The sequence below is a fragment of the Micromys minutus genome (assembly GCF_963924665.1).
Source record: "Micromys minutus genome assembly, chromosome: 22".
Classification (NCBI taxonomy): Eukaryota; Metazoa; Chordata; class Mammalia; order Rodentia; family Muridae; genus Micromys; species Micromys minutus.
In genome coordinates this window covers 42,772,529-42,772,934 of record NC_137957.1, presented here as the reverse complement: position 1 = coordinate 42,772,934, position 406 = coordinate 42,772,529, and positions in this window count along the sequence as shown.

The following is a 406-nucleotide window of genomic DNA, read 5'->3' as shown; positions in this document are numbered from 1 at the left end:
TGGTGGGACTCACTGAGCGGCCGGCCGCGGGGGCGGGGCCGGGCCGCGGGGCGGGGCCGCGGCGAGCTCGCGGGCGGAGGCGGGACTGGGGGCGGAACCGGGGCGGGGCCTCGGTGAGCTTGTTCCTGGCGCCCGAGATGGGTCACCGCAGCCTGCGCTTTCAGACGCAATGGTGGCTCTGCCGCTGTAACTTTTCTATTGGGACTCCAGGGTTCGCCCTCCTCTCCAGCCTTTGCTTAGGTTTCCGTGACGACGTCTGGCTAGCCTGGATCCTGGTTGAGCTGGGTTTTCTACTGAGTGGTAGGTACAACTCTGACTAGTGTTGTCTACGCCCTGGCCTTTTATTAGTCAAGATGTCGCCTATTGAGACGCTGGAGTGCTCACCATGTATGTACTGACCAGAAAA